At 29.9% G+C, this 18,936-nt stretch overlaps 1 long non-coding RNA gene across 1 annotated transcript; it reads left to right on the plus strand.

Annotated features, from left to right (window-relative positions):
- The first annotated feature begins 7,428 nt into the window (after positions 1–7,428).
- On the plus strand, positions 7,429–10,464 carry LOC113738591 (uncharacterized). Its single transcript, XR_003460174.2, has 3 exons — positions 7,429–7,649; positions 9,452–9,532; positions 10,299–10,464. It is a non-coding gene; the product is annotated as an uncharacterized lncRNA (long non-coding RNA).
- The last annotated feature ends 8,472 nt before the right edge of the window (positions 10,465–18,936 follow it).

Below are 18,936 nucleotides of genomic sequence, written 5' to 3' on the forward strand. Positions count from 1 at the left end.
TTTGCTGAATACTTGAACATGACTTGAATAATTGTTACATTATGACCTGCTTCAAATCTCTCGATATTTTTATTATCCTAAACAACTTCAGAGTAACGTCCATGCAAAATAATTTTAAGTTAGTACAACATCACTGCATATACATTCTACTTGCATTGATCAAAACTATTTAGCTATTTATTGTTGAAATATAGTTCTAAGTTTATAGGTTCATGAAGTTAAAAAATTATGGCAACAGTGTGCAGGACTCTTAGTTTCATGTAAAAAAATTCTAGAAGTCACTAAGGATTATTAGGATATGCATAAGGTTGTACTACCGATTTCGCTTTGGAATATGATTTAAAGAGTAATGAAACATGATCATTTGGAGAAGCCAATATGTGGCAATTGATATAGAAATAAAGAACAATATTCTATCCCTTTTGAATTAAATGTACTGTGAAGTTGAAATTGTGATATATGGACTTTCATATTAATTTGAAAATTTTGTATTTAACTAAATTTGATATGGTAAATTATAATATTGATAAACTTACTTTTCAAATATTTTCAACCAGTTGTAAAACTAATGTAGTAACCTTTCTTTATGTTGCTTGTGATTAGAGAGCTTTACTGAAAAATGTAGATGCAAAGACTAAAAATTTCACAATAAATCCAAAGATTTAAATTGCTTATTGAAATTTTTACAAATTTGTAGAGATCTGTTATGTTTTTTAAAACATTTCTTTTTTTCATGATCATCATAAAAATAAATGTTAAATGCATCAGTAATGATGCGTGACCGATCAATATCATATTGTTATCATATTCTCTGTTGTTATAACTATCAATATAAATTGTTTTAAAATGCAAAAAAAAAATCGACATACTTCATTTATATTTTTTTACTCTTATATTTATTATGATTTAGCGGTGTTTGGAAATTTATTAGAACCTTTGAGAAAATTTAATCCAAATCCCACGAGTTAACATTTGAATACAAAACAAGACTCTCTTTCATAGAGCCTGTGTTTAAATTCATTTTTTAAAAATTGCTTGTAGTTGTCTTTCAACTACCATCTCTAAATTCTCTAGTACTAGATTTAACTAATTTTGAGAAACCTCTCATTCTAGCGGTGTAGATATATTAGTTGTGGGACCAAATACAGTATTTATATTTTTGCATGCTCTGCTAGTTTTAGTTGATCAATTATAAAACAAAATTCATTTTACTGAAATTTGTTTAAAAGGCTTGTTATATCCATCATGGACAATATCATTGTTAGGTTGTGATTTATTTTAAATCTCTCTTGATATTTTAACTACCCAAAACAACTTTAGAGTGAAGTTTAAATAAAATAATCCAAACTTAGGATAACCTGACAGAATATATATTCTGCTTGCATGCTCTACTTGTTTTAACTCATCTTTTATATAACATAAATCATCTCAATAAAGTTGGTTTCAAAAAAGTTGTTGAATCCAGTATAGACAATATCATTATTAAGTTGTGAAACTGTTGAGAACTATTGAGATATGTACAAGATTATACACATTGATTTCATTGTGAAATCTGATCCATATGGTAATTCAAATAGAATCACTTGGAAAAAGCAATATGAGGCGATTGATGCGAACATATAAAAATCATGTTCTATTTTGATAAAGTTCATAGGGATATCATGTTCTATCCATTTTAGGCTAAGTGTATTGTGAGGTTGAAATTGATAATATATGAACTTTAATATCAATTTGTGGATTATAAACAAAATATGATATTCAGAATTAGAATATTAATGAACCTTTTTTTATACATATTCCTTCAACTTGTTTATAAAATTAATTAGTTTAATCTCAATTACCTTTAACTCTCTTTTGTTGCTCGAGACTGTAGTAGTTCACTCAAAAAAATATGTATGTGCAGCCTGAAAGGCTCACAAAATGTCTAGAAATTCAAAATATTTCTTGGGACATTAGTGAATATGTCACAATTTTTTATATTTTTTGAGAACATTTCTTTTTCTCACAGTTTATGTAAAAATTTCGGCAAAGCATATAAGTAATAGTGCCTCCACGACCAATGTCATCTTATTATCATATTCTTTTTTAGATAAATATTACTATGAATTGCTAGTTAGCATTTGTTGATTGGATTTCTTTTTCTTCATTTAATAATTGGAAGATTATTCTGTTAATGATTTGTTCATTATTGGAACGTGTCTTCAAATACTAAAAAATGAAATCAACATAAATTTTTTATTTTTTTGCCTCTTTGTTTATTGGATCTTTATCATGTGAAAGAACTTAGAGAAAATTTGATCCCAATTCTTATGAATTATTGGTTTGGTACAAACCTAACCTCATTTTCATGAGATCAATAATTGAACTTTTTTTAACAAAGTATATGGCTGTTTTTCAACTACTACTGATTATGTAGTAAAAGCTGAATAGGTTGTGTCTGTGATTTCTATTAACATTGAGCAACTTCAAGTTTTAGAGTTAAGAGTTGAAGGACGTCGAATTAGAATGGGGTTTGCAAAACATGGTTTGACTGCAATTCCTGAACGACTCGCAACATTGGAAGTGTTAGAAGACGACATTGATGCGGTGTCCCGTGTCGTGTTTCGCGCAACCCCTCCTACTGATTATTTGAGCCTTAGAGATGAACTTGACTTGTTGGGTCCTTAGCAACTGAAAAGGAGGATGACGAGTGTTTAGAAACTTTTGTAGTAACATTTTTTATTGATTTTGTAGTAATTATTTTGTAGTAACATCATTTATTGTGCTTTTATAAATGGACTTCAAGTTATTCCCCTTACAAAAAATACAAAAAAATTCAAAAAAACTACTATTTCTAGTTTATTTAGCCTTAGATTAATTGACAATAAAAAGTGGCATAAATTAGCTGTTGGACCAACTACAGTATCTGTGTTTTTGCATGCTCTGTTAGTTTTAACAGATTACTTATATAACAAAATTTATTTCAATGATGTTTGTTTGAAAGGCTTACTATATCCATCATGGATAATATCATTGTTAAGTTGTGATTTGCTCTAAATCTCCCTTGACAATTTAATTATACCAAACTAATTTAGAGTTGTGTTTAAACAAGATAATTCAAAATTAGGACTTCATAATAGAATATGTGTTGTGCTTGCAATAATCAAACTGCTTCACTTTTGATTGCTAAAATATTGTTTTATGTCTATAGGTCTAGAAAGCTAAAAATTTATAATGAGGGGGAGTAAAAACTCCTGCGATAGCTTGTGATTTGTTTCAAATCTCCATTGATATTTTAATTTTACCAAAAAATTTTAAAATTTGGTTTAAACAAGATAATTCAAAATTAGGACATCATGATAGAATTATCACGATATGCACAAGATTATACAAATCGATTTTGCTATGAAATATGATCCAAACAGTAATGCAAATAGGATCGCATATTGTAATTTTAACAAAATTTGATTTTCAGAATTCAAATATTAATGAACATGTTTATGCATATTCCTTCAAATTTATGTGCAAAATTAATTAGTTTAATCTCAATTACCTTTAATTTTCTCTTGTTGTTTGAGGTTATAGCACTTCATTTAAAAAATACATATCTGTGGTTTGAAAGATTCATAAATAGTCTAGAGTTCAAATTATTTTTTGGGACGTTAGGAAATATATCATAACTTGTTATATTTTTTGAGAAATTTTCTTTTTCTTATAGTTCATATAAAAATTTCAACTAACTATAACAGTAATAATGCCTCCACGACCAATGTCGTATTATTATCACATTACTTTTTAGTAAAAATTACAATGAATTGTTTGTTGGTATTTGTTGATTGGATTACCATTTTTTCATTCATAATAAGAACATTGTTCTGTTAATGATTTGTTGATTATTGGAACATGGAACATGCCTTCAAATGCTAAATGCTAAAATATGAAATTAGTATACATCATTTATTTGTTGCCTCTTCATTTATCGGATCTTTGTTATGTCAAATTTGATCTCCATTCTTACAAATTATTGGTTTGGTACTAACCAAACCTCTTTTTTACGAGATCAATAATTGAATTTTTTTAACATTGTATATAACTATTTTTCACCTACTATTTCTAGTTTTTCTAACCCTAGATTTAATTGTTAGTAAAAAATGGGATATATTAGCAGTGGGGCCAACTTCAGTATTTGCTTTTTTCCATGCTCTGCAAGTTTTAGCTGATCACCTATATAACAAAATTTATTTTAATGAAATTTGTTTAAAAGACTTGCTATACCTATCATGGATAATATCATTGTTAAGTTGTAATTTGTTTTAAATCTCCCTTGATATTTTAATTATACCGAATAATTTAAGAGTGGTGTTTAAACAAGATAATCTAAAGTTAAGACATCGTGATAGAATATATGTTCTTCTTACAATTGTCAAAGTGTTTCACTTTTGATCGTTAAAATATTGTTTTATGTCTATAGGTCTAGAAAATTAGAAAGTTATATTAAGAGGGAGAGAAAACTCCTGCTATTAGTTTCAAATAAAAGATTTCTAGAAATTGCTGAGAATTATTAATATATGCGTTCGATTTTACATAGTACAACAGTTATTAAAGTTTTACTAAATACTTGAATATGTATTAAATGCTAAAAAAGTCTCAGCATACTTCTTTTATTTTTTGACTTTTATGTTCATTATGTCTTAGCGGTATTTAGAAATTTGGCAGAAATTTGAGAAAATTAAACATAAATTCCTATGAGTTAATATTTGCGTACAAACCAAGTCTATTTTCTTGAAGGCCGTGTTTGAATTCGTTTTTCAAATATTGCTTATGGTTGCTTTTCAACTACCTTCTCGAAATTTTCTAATCTTAGATTTAGCTAATATGGAGAAGTTAGTTATACCAGCAATAGGGCAGCTGTTGTATTTGTAATTTTGCAAGTTTTACTTGTTTTAGTTCATCTCCTATATGACATAAATTATCTTAATAAAGTTGGCATAAAAATTTTGTTACATCTAGTGTAGACAATATAGTTGTAGAAATTGTTAGAAATTATTGAGAATTATCAAGATATGCAGAAGATTCAACACATCAAATGCACTATGAAATATAATCCAAATTGTAATGCAAATATAATCATTTGGAGAAAATAATATGAGGCAACTAATGTGAACATAAAAAAAATCACATTTTGACCATTTTAGAATAAGTGTATTGTGAGCTTAAATTGATAATATATGAACTTTAATATCAATTTGTGGATTGTAATTTTAACAAAATTTGATATTCAGAATTAGTATATATTAATGAACATTTTTTATGCATATTCCTTCAACTTATTTGTAAAATTAATTAATTTAATCTCAATTACCTTTACGTTTGTCTTGTTGCTTAATGTTATAGCACTTCACTCAATAAATACACATGTGCTGCCTGAAAGGTTCACAAAAAGTTCAGAAAGTCAAATTATTTTTTGGGACATAAGCGAATATGTCACAATTTGTTATATTTTTTCAGAGCTTTTTTTTCCTCATGGTTTACGTAAAAATGTTGAATAAGTATATCAGTAATAGTGCCTCCACGACCAATGTCGTCCTATTATCACATCCTTTTTAGGTAAATATTACTATGAATTGGCAGTTGGTATTTTTTGAGTGAATTTCCTTATCTTTATTTGATAATTGAAAGATTGTTCTATTAGTGATTTGTTGATTATTGGAACATGTCTTTAAATGCTAAAAAATGAAATCAGTTTACATTTTCTTATTTTTTGCCTCTTCGTTTATTGGATCTCTATCATGTCTAAGAATTTGAAGAAATTTTGAGAAAATTTGATCCCAAGTCTTTTGAATTTGATCCCAAGCCTCTTTTTCATGAGATCAATAATTGAATTTATTTTTTCGACATTATATATGACTATATTTCAACTATTATTTCTAATTTTTCTACCCTTAGATTTTATTGACAATAAAAAGTGGGATATATTAATTGTAGGGTCAACTATAGTATTTGTATTTTTGTATGCTCTGATAGTTTTGATTGATCTCTTATATAACAAATTTCATTTTAATAAAATTTGTTTAAAAGGCTTGCTATATCAATCATGGACAATATCATTGTTAGGCTGTGATTTGATTTAAATCTCCATTGATATTTTAATTATGCCAAACAACCTTAGAGTAGTGTTTAAACAAATAATCCAAAGTTAGGACATTATGATAGAATATATGTTCTGCATGCAACGGTCAAACTATTTCACTTTTGATCATTTTAATATTGGTGTATGTCCATAGGTCTGGAAAGTTAATTTTAATTTGAGAATTGTAACTTTTATAAAATTTAATATTTTGATTTAGAATATTAATGAACGTTTTTATGCATATTCTTTCAAGTTATTTGTAAAATTAATTAGCTTAATCTCAATTACATTTAACTTTTTCTTGTTGCTCATCATTATAGCACTTTACTCAAAAAATAATGATGTACATCTTGAAATGTGAGGACTCGAAAATTTTCTTATTTTCGTCATATATTACTGGTTTATTTAAATAGTTATTCACTCATTTTCTCCGAATTATTTAATTCGACTACATAAAATCCATTTATATGGAAAAACACCTCTCTTATGTTTTTAAAGCGTTTTGTTAGAAAATTTACTTTTCGAAAACTCGTTTAGTTCGGAACAACGAGTATACGTTTTTCGAGACTATATTTGAATCGAGAGTATATTAATTTTGGAGAAGTAAGAATGATCAATAGTAGATTTAGAAAAGTTAACTTGAGATTTGAGGAGTTAAAACTCGACTCATATGAGGACTCGTAAAATTTATTTTTTTAGATTCCATTTCGAGCTTATTTAAATATTTAATTGCCCATCTACTTCGAATATTATTTTCTAGTCTATTTAGACCTAATTACATGAGTTTATAGCTTCGTTATAATTTTAAAATGACTCGTTTCAAAATTTAATTTTTGGAAACTCGCGAAGTGAAAATAGCGAATACGCGATTGGAGTTAATAATCGATTCGAGAATACACTAAGTTTGGAAAATTAGAGACTTGCAGGATGGTCTTAAAATAGGTAATTTTATGTTTAAGTACTTAAGTGATAGTTATTAGTACTATCGTTATAAGAAATTCTTGGAAGTTTCGCTTTATCGCGCTTAATTTGGAGATACGCGTTTTTACACGCGCGATTTAATTAAGAGACTTTAGACCCTCATTTTGGTATAATTAAGAGTGGACAATATTTATATGAATATGAGTGCATTAAAGGTTTAGTGCACTAGTGAAATAAACTCGAAAGGGATCGAGTATGAAGTGCGCGTATACGCGCACTATCCTTAGTTGACTTTTGGAGCATTTTGAGCCACACATTATTGAGCTCCTTATGGGTGCATCACACTAGATCAAAACCCTTCAATTCCTCAACTAAAGTGGCGTGCAACATCTTTTCTTTTCCCTCCATTTCAGCCGTGCATCTCAAAGAGCAAGAACCAAACTTGCTTCATCAATTTTCTTTCATCATTTCTTCACCAAATCTTCTCCAAATCACACCAAAATTTAACTACACTTAACTAATCACTTGGAGAGCACTTTGAGCTAGGAAAGGAGGCTGCTCTCACGGTTTTTCTTTGGCTCAAGAAGACCGAAAATTTCTGCCTTGAACATCTAGTGAAGTAAGTGACGATCCGGCTTTAAAATCTTGATTTATGGAAGTTCTATTGCACATATAAGCTCATGCATGTAAGTGGGTAGCTTTATTTATGTTGGATTTTGGTGTGTGGGCTCTATGAACTCCCAATTTGGTTGATGAACTGATTTGGTGGTTGATGATGATAATTATGTTAGTTTAGTGCTTAAATTAGTGGTATAATGTTGGGTTATTGTTAGAAACTCCAAGATGGTGCAATGACCAAAAGTGACCATTTTGCCCCTGCCTTGTTCAAGCACTTTAATGTCAAATTTTGAGGTTCTAATGGTTTTTTTATGTTGTTTACATGTTATATTGGTTGTGTTAAAAGTTTCATTGAAAAATAACATGATTTGATCACCCAAATGTCGGAAATTCGAAAGCTTGAAAATCTGGAATTTGAATCCCGTCACTGCCCCAGGCAGTCTTCTTGTTTCGGCCATAACTTGTTGCTTCGATGTCGGAATCGAGTGCTGTTTGTGGCATTGGAAACTAGACATTCCTAGCTTTCGGTTGGTATAAAATTCATGTCCTGGTTCCACTTGAGCTAGCCAAACCATTCATTTGAAATCCACTGTCCTGTTTCATTGCTTCCTGGAAGGAAGCTCATGAGCTGGAATTTAATGCTCACGAACGAGCTGGTTATGGACAGATTTTGAAAATGGTTTCTTCTGAGAAAATGTAGCCTTATGAGTCTATTTGCCAACGCCACCAACTAAGCTCAATTCTGAGTTGAATTGAGTGATTTATGATCAAAACTCAAATCTGGTCTGGTGAAGGAATACCTTACATTTGGACAGATTTGAACTAGCAATGATTTGGGACTTGTTATCCGAAATTTCTTGGTGTAAATCACCTATCAAATGTACCTTGGATATATTTTAGACATTACCAACTGGAATGAATCATGTTTGAGTCGTTTCTTGGCCAAATGTTTGGAAAATGGCAAACCGGAAGCTCAAAGGCAGCTTAGCCTTAGAACTTCTTGCGATTTCAACGGTTTTGTTAACCGACTTCCCTTTCATATTTTCTATGAAATTTGGCAAGGGAGTGGCCCTTTTATGGTAGTATATTCATACCAAATTTGGTGCCGTTCTGAGTCTATTTTGCTATCAAACTAAAGTCCCAAAGTTTGGAACTCAAATCTGGAAACTAGCTTAACAGTTTCGTTTTTTCCTCCAACTTTGAGTGACCGTATCTCAGTGTTCAAAACTCCGATTCTTGATCCACTTGTTCTGTCCTAAACTTTACTTGCAACTCTAATTGAGTAATAAATTCCAGGGACTGGTTTGCAACGTATGAATTTTACCGAATTTCCAAAGTTAGCGAAAAACCAACCCCAGAACAATTCTGAGCACCCTGAAACAGTAACTTTAAGCCCATTTTTGAATACCTTCCACTTAAATTCATGGAAAAGTATCTTCTAAGAACTTTTAGTACTTTCAAAGAGGTTTCCAATGGTGTCAAGTTTTACAATTTTGGACTTGTAAAGAATGAGATACGATTTTTCAAAGTATAGGTGACAAATCTGAAATTTCCGAACTTAAAGGAAATTGAGGGTTGCGAACTCTCTATTTTCCTTCGATATTGTTAAGCCGTTTTACACTTGATTTCAAAGATGAAAATCAGATTTCGGTTGTGTTTTAAAACCCCATTTTTGAGCCTTGATTTACTAGTAATTAAGGCTCATTTTCATGAAATTTTCTTAGATTATACAAGTGTGCAATCTTCCTCGATAATTAGGGGTTTTAAGCGATAGTATGTAATAGACAATTACCATTTGCTCAGGTGCTCAAGGAGACATTCAAGAGGATCTCGAGAGGGAACACCTAAAGACTCGTTTACGCACTTACTTCCTTATTTTGATTGGTGAGTGTCAAGTGCATGAACTTGATGTTAAGCGGTTATCTGTTTCTTATCCATTATGAAAATTTGAAATTTTGAGACGAGGGTGTACTTTACCGCACTCGTGCTCTTTCAAAAGAAATTATATTCGAATTTTGCTATGTGAATTCATATCCGACTTGTACATGGTAATGTGGATATGATTCGTATTTGTTTTGATTTGTATATGTGATCTGTATTTGTGATTCCAATTTGGAATCGTCGATTTGAGCGTTGCTCGTCGACTTGTATTCGGGGGACGCCGAAACACGTTGGTTAACTTTGCGAATCGAGCCAGCATGGGCTTGGTCGATAAGCTTAGCCAACCATGAGATATTCGTAGAGCATGATCTATTGGAGAGATCTTGCTCGGCATTACTCGTGCAGTATTGCCATGATATACTCGAGTATTATCAAAAACTTTGATGAGCGGGCCCGGTAAGGGGGTGTAATGGTGACGGGATTCGAAGCAAAGTGGTGTATCTACGGATTTGATACTTATGTGGTTGACAGAGTGTCAACGTGAGATGTGATCAAGACTTCGACTCAACTACGTGGAATTTAGCTCCTGAGAGCTACAGTATCCTTGAATTGTTTCTGTTTAGGTTTTTCCTATTCGAAATGTGAATTATTCGAACTTTATAACTTTACTTACTATGTAATTTGTGACTACTTGGATTATGTGTTTGCATGTGTGTTTCTTGGCCTCACTGAGTATTGGCTCATCCCATTACTTTGTTTTCCTTAACAGGTTGGATTGGAAGATTTTGGAAAAGCCGACTAGATTATACTTTTGATTGGAATTTGGGCTGTAAATGTGTAGTCGACTTTTAATGGTTGTATTTTGGGACTTGATATATCTTTTGTGAACATGAAGTAAGATTTGAATATTTAGTTAAGGAAGCGACTTTTCTTTATTTTGACTTGTAGTATTTGGTATGTATCGTTAAGTTCGATTTGAATTGTCTTGAGTCCTGGCGAGAGTTGGGCAGGCGTCCCGCAGATACCCTTGGGTTCGCCCTTGGGAGAAGTGGGGGCGTCACATGAAAGCTTCACAAAAAATCTAGAGATTCAAATTTCTACTAAAAATTTTTCTTTTCCTTTTCGTTTCGTTGTTTATGGTTATAGGATTTTTTAAAAATATATATATATAGTCAGTTGAAAATTTCACAAGAAACCCGACGATTCAAATTGCTTTTTGGGATCTTGGTGAATCTGTAATACTCTATTACTTTTTTTTAAATTCTTCTTGTTCTCATTGTCCGTCTAAAAATTTATGCTAGGCATATCAATAATGATGGTTACGCGATCAATGTCATCTTGCTATCACTTTCTTTTCGAGGTAACTATTTATATGACTTACTGATGGCATTTGCTGATTGTATTTTTTTTCTTCTTATGGAAATTAAAATTTTTTTCAACTGGTGGGTTGGAGATAGTTCATAAAAGATTTGCTGAATACTTGAACATGACTTGAATAATTGTTACATTATGACCTGCTTCAAATCTCTCGATATTTTTATTATCCTAAACAACTTCAGAGTAACGTCCATGCAAAATAATTTTAAGTTAGTACAACATCACTACGTATACATTCTACTTGCATTGATCAAAACTATTTAGCTATTTATTGTTGAAATATAGTTCTAAGTTTATAGGTTCATGAAGTTAAAAAATTATGGCAACAGTGTGCAGGACTCTTAGTTTCATGTAAAAAAATTCTAGAAGTCACTAAGGATTATTAGGATATGCATAAGGTTGTACTACCGATTTCGCTTTGGAATATGATTTAAAGAGTAATGAAACATGATCATTTGGAGAAGCCAATATGAGGCAAATGATATAGAAATAAAGAATAATATTCTATCCCTTTTGAATTAAGTGTACTGTGAAGTTGAAATTGATGATATATGGACTTTCATATTAATTTGAAAATTTTGTATTTAACTAAATTTGATATGGTAAATTATAATATTGATAAACTTACTTTTCAAATATTTTCAACCAGTTGTAAAACTAATGTAGTAACCTTTCTTCATGTTGCTTGTGATTAGAGAGGTTTACTGAAAAAATGTAGATGCAAAGACTAAAAATTTCACAATAAATCCAAAGATTTAAATTGCTTATTGAAATTTTTACAAATTTGTAGAGATCTGTTATGTTTTTTAAAACATTTCTTTTTTTCATGATCATCATAAAAATTTATGTTAAATGCATCAGTAATGATGCGTGACCGATCAATATCATATTGTTATCATATTCTCTGTTGTCATAACTATCAATATAAATTATTTTAAAATGCAAAAAAAAAATTCAACATACTTCTTTTATATTTTTTTACTCTTATATTTATTATGATTTAGTGGTGTTTGGAAATTTAACAGAACCTTTGAGAAAATTTAATCCAAATCCCATGAGTTAACATTTGAATACAAAACAAGACTCTCTTTCATAGAGCCTGTGTTTAAATTCATTTTTTAAAAATTGCTTATAGTTGTCTTTCAACTACCATCTCTAAATTCTCTAGTACAAGATTTAACTAATTTTGAGAGACCTCTCATTCCAGCAGTGTAGATATATTAGTTGTGGGACCAAATACAGTATTTATATTTTTGCATGCTCTGCTAGTTTTAGTTGATCAATTATAAAACAAAATTCATTTTACTGAAATTTGTTTAAAAGGCTTGTTATATCCATCATGGACAACATCATTGTTAGGTTGTGATTTATTTTAAATCTCTCTTGATATTTTAACTACCCAAAACAACTTTAGAGTGAAGTTTAAACAAAATAATCCAAACTTAGGATAACCTGACAGAATATATATTCTGCTTGCATGCTCTACTTGTTTTAACTCATCTTTTATATAACATAAATCATCTCAATAAAGTTGGTTTCAAAAAAGTTGTTGAATCCAGCATAGACAATATCATTATTAAGTTGTGAAACTATTGAGAACTATTGAGATATGTACAAGATTATACACATTGATTTCACTGTGAAATCTGATCCAGATGGTAATTCAAATAGAATCACTTGGAAAAAGCAATATGAGGCGATTGATGCGAACATATAAAAATCATGCTCTATTTTGATAAAGTTCATAGGGATATCATGTTCTATCCATTTTAGAATAAGTGTATTGTGAGGTTGAAATTGATAATATATGAACTTTAATATCAATTTGTGGATTATAAACAAAATATGATATTCAGAATTAGAATATTAATGAACCTTTTTTTATGCATATTCCTTCAACTTGTTTATAAAATTAATTAGTTTAATCTCAATTACCTTTAACTCTCTTTTGTTGCTCGAGATTATAGTAGTTCACTCAAAAAAATATGTATGTGCAGCCTGAAAGGCTCAAAAATGTCTAGAAATTCAAAATATTTCTTGGGACATTAGTGAATATGTCACAATTTTTTATATTTTTTTAGAACATTTATTTTTCTCACAGTTTATGTAAAAATTTCGGCAAAGCATATAAGTAATAGTGCCTCCACGACCAATGTCATCTTATTATCATATTCTTTTTTAGATAAATATTACTATGAATTGCTAGTTAGCATTTGTTGATTGGATTTCTTTTTCTTCATTTAATAATTGGAAGATTATTCTGTTAATGATTTGTTCATTATTGGAACGTGTCTTCAAATACTAAAAAATGAAGTCAACATAAATTTTTTATTTTTTGCCTCTTCGTTTATTGGATCTTTATCATGTCAAAGAACTTGGAGAAATTTTGAGAAAATTTGATCCTAATTCTTATGAATTATTGGTTTGTTACAAACCAAACCTCATTTTCATGAGATCAATAATTGAATTTTTTTTAACAAAGTATATGACTGTTTTTCAACTCCTATTTCTAGTTTTTTTAGCCTTAGATTTAATTGACAATAAAAATGGGATAAATTAGCTGTTGGACCAACTACAGTATTTGTGTTTTTGCATGCTCTGTTAGTTTTAACAGATTACTTATGTAATAAAATTTGGATCGCTCAAATTTCTCTCATATTTCACCCGATCTCCATTTCTACTCGGTCATCAAACAACCTAAATGGTCTCTAAACTCACAATGTAAGAGCCTAAGAGTGTAGTGTAGAGTTTTGTGTTTCCCTCAACTTGAGATCTGTTAGCTCATCTTTTGAAATGCAGAACAACTTAAGCTCTAGGCGCTTAATCCTCCACACCAGGAATTGGAAGAACCGTATACCCAAGAGTTTGGTGGCAGTGATTAATAGCCGGTCTTTTAGGGAGGAATTAGAAGCTGATGCTGAGTATCAGAAATATTTGGAGAGTTTCGCGAAGGATACTGGTAACTTGAGACCTGAGAATGTCTCTGATTTGCCATCTTTCTTCCATAAGCACCATTTGCCATTCCTGGAAAATCATTTCTATAAAAATATCTGAAGATGGAGAGACCTTTGCATTTCATTAGCATAAATATGTTTTTAGAATCTCTATTTAAGAATAGTTTGAAAGATTGGAGTGCCGTGTTTTCTCTTATGCAAGAAAATTCGTGATAAGCAAAGGCCTAGGGGATTGTAGAGGTTTCAGTATAACTTTGTGATTCGGGATTATGATATTTTGCAAACGAAAGCATCCATTTTGAGACCGGTTCCAAAACATGGTTTGACAGGAAAAGCTAGTTTCGATGCAGTGTTGAGGAAGCCAAATGGTAAAATATATGATTTCTCTTGTGGCGTATTCCTTACACAGAAGAACCCAAGGGCATGACGGAGAGTCAATACATAATGAAGTATGAGTTGATTGCTATGAAGGCGGGTTTGGAACTTGCTAAGGCCTGCAAACAGACTAAAATCCACCATCAGAGTGATTCCGCGGACCTTGTTAATATCATAGAGGGCAAAGTTGAGATCCCAGAGATTTTGCTCCATGATTTCATGGATCTTTTGGCAATGTTAAGGGATTTGGAGGGTTATCATGTCTCTCACATTCCTCGTGAGTTGAATCAATTTGCCGATTACCTAGCTACGGATTGTGTTAAAAAACAGATCGTCAGACAAGGAATGAATGCAGGATTAGTGGCTATAGCTGGTTTTGACATGGATTCATACTCCATACTCAGGTTGCCGAGACGATTTGGCAGGGCAAATGTTGTCGAAGAAGCTTGACAAGTTGGGGTTATTAGTGCCCGTCCCAAGGAGGGAAGTTACAAGTCTGAACGCCACAAGTAATCGCTTTTTTTTTTGTTTGATAGTATCAGTGGGTTCTTGATTCCACAAATTTTATCCTCTCGCCCTTGGAATGGATGTCAAAAGTTTTCTTAGAATATTTTGTAAATATTTGTTTGTCCTGATTAGATTCAGAAGTTACTGACACCTAACAAGAAAATGAAGAACCACTGGTTAAAGAAAAAATATATATATATATATAACAAAATTTATTTCAATGATGTTCGTTTGAAAGGCTTACTATATCCATCATGGATAATATCATTGTTAAGTTGTGATTTGCTCTAAAACTCCCTCGATATTTTAATTATACCAAACTAATTTAGAGTGGTGTTTAAACAAGATAATTCAAAATTAGGACATCATAATAGAATATGTGTTGTGCTTGCAATAATCAAACTACTTCACTTTTGATTGCTAAAATATTGTTTTATGTCTATAGGTCTAGAAAGTTAAAATGTTATAATGAGAGGGAGTAAAAACTCCTGCGATAGCTTGTGATTTGTTTCAAATCTCCATTGATATTTTAATTATATCAAAAAATTTTAGAATTTGTTTTAAACAACATAATTCAAAGTTAGGACATCATGACAGAATTATCACGATATGCACAAGATTATACAAATCGATTTTGCTATGAAATATGATCCAAATAGTAATGCAAATGGGATTGCATATTGTAAATTAACAAAATTTGATTTTCAGAATTCAAATATTAATGAACATTTTCATGCATATTCCTTCAAATTTATGTGTAAAATTAATTAGTTTAATCTCATGTACCTATAATTTTCTCTTGTTGTTTGAGGTTGTAGCACTTCATTTAAAAAATACATACTTGCGGTTTGAAAGATTCACAAATAGTCTAGAGTTCAAATTACTTTTTGGGCCGTTAGGAAACATATCATAACTTGTTATATTTTTGAGAAATTTTCTTTTTCTTATAGTTCATATAAAAATTTCAACTAACTATAACAGTAATAATGCCTCCACGACCAATGTCATATTATTATCACATTACTTTTTAGTAAAAATTACAATGAATTGTTAGTTGGTATTTGTTGATTGGATTACCATTTTTTCATTCATAATTAGAAGATTGTTCTATTAATGATTTATGGATTATTGGAACATGGAACATGTCTTCAAATGCTAAATGCTAAAAAATGAAATCAGTATACATCATTTATTTTTTGCCTCTTCATTTATTGGATCTTTGTTATGTCAAATTTGATCTCCATTCTTACAAATTATTGGTTTGGTACTAACCAAACCTCTTTTTTTACGAGATCAATAATTGAATTTTTTAACATTGTATATAACTATTTTTCAACTACTATTTCTAGTTTTTCTAACCCTAGATTTAATTGGTAGTAAAAAATGGGATATATTAGCAGTGGGGCCAACTACAGTATTTGCTTTTTTGCTTGCTCTGCTAGTTTTAGCTGATCACCTATATAACAAAATTTATTTTAATGAAATTTGTTTAAAAGACTTGCTATACCTATCATGGATAATATCATTGTTAAGTTGTAATTTGTTTTAAATCTCCCTTGATATTTTAATTATACCGAATAATTTAAGAGTGGTGTTTAAACAAGATAATCCAAAGTTAAGACATCGTGATAGAATATTTGTTCTGCTTACAATGGTCAAAGTGTTTCACTTTTGATCGTTAAAATATTGTTTTATGTCTATAGGTCTAGAAAGTTATAAAGTTATAGTAAGAGGGAGAGAAAACTCCTGCAATTAGTTTCAAATAAAAGATTTCTAGAAACTGCTGAGAATTATTAATATATGCATACGATTTTACATAGTACAACAGTTATCAAAGTTTTACTAAATACATGAATATGTATTAAAATGCTAAAAAAGTATCAGCATACTTCTTTTTTTTTTTTGACTTTTATGTTCATTATGTCTTAGAGGTATTTAGAAATTTGGCAGAAATTTGAGAAAATTAAACATAAATTCCTATGAGTTAATATTTGCGTACAAACCAAGTCTATTTTCTTGAAGGCCGTGTTTGAATTCGTTTTTCAAATATTGCATATGGTTGCTTTTCAACTACCTTCTCTAAATTTTCTAATCTTAGATTTAGCTAATATTGAGAAGTTAGTTATACCAGCAATAGGGAAGCTGTTGTATTTTTAACTTTGCAAGTTTTACTTGTTTTAGTTCATCTCCTATATGACATAAATTATCTTAATAAAGTTGGCCTAAAAAATTTGTTACATCTAGTGTAGACAATATAGTTGTTAGGTTGTGAAACTGCTAGAAACTATTGAGAATTATCAAGATATGCAGAAGATTCAACACATCAAATGCACTATGAAATATAATCCAAATAGTAATGCAAATAATCATTTGGAGAAAATAATATGAGATAACTGATGTGAACATAAAAAAAATCACGTTTTGACCATTTTAGAATAAGTGTATTGTGAGCTTAAATTGATAATATATGAAACTTTAATATCAATTTGTGGATTGTAATTTTAACAAAATTTGATATTCAGAATTAGTATATATTAATGAACATTTTTTTATGCATATTCCTTCAACTTATTTGTAAAATTAATTAACTTAATCTCAATTACCTTTAAGTTTGTCTTGTTGCTTGAGGTCATTGCACTTCACTCAATAAATACACGTGCAGCCTGAAAGGTTCACAAAAAGTTCAGAGAATCAAATTATTTTTTGGGACATTAGCGAATATGTCACAATTTGTTGTATTTTTTCAGAGCCTTTTATTCCTCATGGTTTACGTAAAAATGTTGAATAAGTATATCAGTAATAGTGCCTCCACGACCAATGTCGTCATATTATCACATCCTTTTTAGATAAATATTACTATGAATTGGCAGTTGGTTTTTTGAGTGAATTTCCTTTTCTTCATTTGATAATTGAAAGATTGTTCTGTTAGTGATTTGTTGATTATTGGAACATGTCTTTAAATGCTAAAAAATGAAATCAGTATACATTTTTTTATTTTTTGCCTCTTCGTTTATTGGATCTCTATCATGTCTAAGAATTTGAAGAAATTTCGAGAAAATTTGATCCCAAGTCTTATGAATTTGATCCCAAGCCTCTTTTTCATGAGATCAATAATTGAATTTATTTTTTCGACAATATATATGACTATATTTCAACTATTATTTCTAATTTTTCTACCCTTAGATTTTATTGACAATAAAAAGTGGGATATATTAATTGTAGGGTCAACTATAGTATTTGTATTTTTGTATGCTCTGATAGTTTTGATTGATCTCTTATATAACAAATTTCATTTTAATAAAATTTGTTTAAAAGGCTTGCTATATCAATCATGGACAATATCATTGTTAGGCTGTGATTTGATTTAAATCTCCATTGATATTTTAATTATGCCAAACAACCTTAGAGTAGTGTTTAAACAAATAATCCAAAGTTAGGACATTATGATAGAATATATGTTCTGCATGCAACGGTCAAACTATTTCACTTTTGATCATTTTAATATTGGTGTATGTCCATAGGTCTGGAAAGTTAATTTTAATTTGAGAATTGTAATTTTTATAAAATTTAATATTTTGATTTAGAATATTAATGAACGTTTTTATGCATATTCTTTCAAGTTATTTGTAAAATTAATTAGCTTAATCTCAATTACATTTAACTTTCTCTTGTTGCTCATCATTATATCACTTTACTCAAAAAATAATGATGTACATCTTGAAAGCTTCACAAAAAATCTAGAGATTCAAATTTCTACTAAAAATTTTTCTTTTCCTTTTCGTTTCGTTGTTTATGGTTATAGGATTTTTTTTAAAAAAAATATATATAGTTAGTTGAAAATTTCACAAGAAACCCGACGATTCAAATTGCTTGTTGGAATCTTGGTGAATCTGTAATACTCTATTACTTTTTTTTTAAATTCTTCTTGTTCTCATTGTCCGTCTAAAAACTTATGCTAGGCATATCAATAATGATGGTTACGCGATCAATGTCATCTAACTATCACATTCTTTTCGAGGTAACTATTTATATGACTTACTGATGGCATTTGCTGATTGTATTTTTTTTCTTCTTATGGAAATTAAAAATTTTTTCAACTGGTGGGTTGGAGATAGTTCATAAAAGATTTGCTGAATACTTGAACATGACTTGAATAATTGTTACATTATGACCTGCTTCAAATCTCTCGATATT

This window comes from Coffea arabica, chromosome 4c (assembly GCF_036785885.1).
Source record: "Coffea arabica cultivar ET-39 chromosome 4c, Coffea Arabica ET-39 HiFi, whole genome shotgun sequence".
Taxonomy (NCBI): domain Eukaryota; kingdom Viridiplantae; phylum Streptophyta; class Magnoliopsida; order Gentianales; family Rubiaceae; genus Coffea; species Coffea arabica.